The sequence below is a fragment of the Nannospalax galili genome, unplaced genomic scaffold (genome assembly GCF_000622305.1).
Source record: "Nannospalax galili isolate Female #2095 unplaced genomic scaffold, S.galili_v1.0 scaffold9, whole genome shotgun sequence".
In the NCBI taxonomy this organism is placed as follows: domain Eukaryota; kingdom Metazoa; phylum Chordata; class Mammalia; order Rodentia; family Spalacidae; genus Nannospalax; species Nannospalax galili.
The window spans coordinates 1,185,460-1,186,626 of record NW_008360332.1 but is presented as its reverse complement, the minus strand read 5'-3'; positions in this window follow the sequence as shown (position 1 = coordinate 1,186,626).

The following is a 1,167-nucleotide window of genomic DNA, read 5'->3' as shown; positions in this document are numbered from 1 at the left end:
GATTTGGAGGTGCTCTTTCTTTCTTTTGGTTAACTGGGCTAGCATTCTGTCTATCTTGTTTATCTTTTCAAATAACCAGCTCTTGGAGTTGATGATCTTTGTATTGTTTTCTTTGTTTTGATTTTGTTAATTTCTGTCCTAATTTTTGTTATTTCTTCTTGTCTTCTGGGTTTGGGTTTCATTTGCTGTTGCTTTTCGGGTGTCTTGAGTTGCAATGTTAAGTCATTTATTTGTGTTCTTTCTGATTTTTTGATGTAGGCATTAGAGCTATAAACTTCCCTCTAAGGACCGCTTTCAGCGAGTCCCAGAGGTTTTGTCGTGTTGTATTGTCCTTTTCATTTAATTCCAGGAATACTTTTATTTCTTTCTTAATTTCTCTTTTGACCCATTCATCATTCAGGAGTGTGTTGTTTAATCTCCATGTGATCATGTGGTGATTAGGGCTTCTTCAGGTGTTTATTGTAAGCTTTACTGCATTGTGGGCTGATAGAATGCATGGAATTTTTTTCAATCTTTTTGTATTTGTTGAGGTTTGTTTTGTTCCCCAGTATATGGTCGATTTTGAAGAAGGTTCCATGGGGTGCTGAGTAGAAAGTATGTCCTTCGGTGCTTGGGTGGGATACTTGGTAAATGTCTGTTAAGTCCATTGCATATATGGTATTGTTTAATTCAGATGTCTCTCTGTTACCTCTCTGCCCTGTTGACCTATCTAATGAGACTGTGGGGTATTGAAGTCGCCTATTATTAATGAGTTGGGATTAATCTGGGTCTTAAAGTCCTGTAGTATTGTTTTTATGAAGTTGGGTGCACCAGAGTTTGGTGAATATATGTTCATGATTGTAATATCATGTATGAGTTTGTGCATTCTGTCACCATTGCTCTAAGTTTATATGAACAAGTTCCCAGCTGCCTGGAAGAGTCTGCTCCCTTGTAGACATCCACCACCCCTGGCTCTTACAGTCTTTCCACTCCCTTTTCCACAATGGTCCCTGAGCCCTGCATAGCAGAGGTTTAATATAGGAGTCCTAGCCAGCAACACACTCGGTTTTGTTTCTTAATCCATTCACATAGTCTGTGTCTTTTGACTGGAGAGTTCAGTCCATTAATATTTAAAGTTATTAATGAAAGATGGGTAATGAATGCTGTCCTTTTTATTTCTGTTTACAA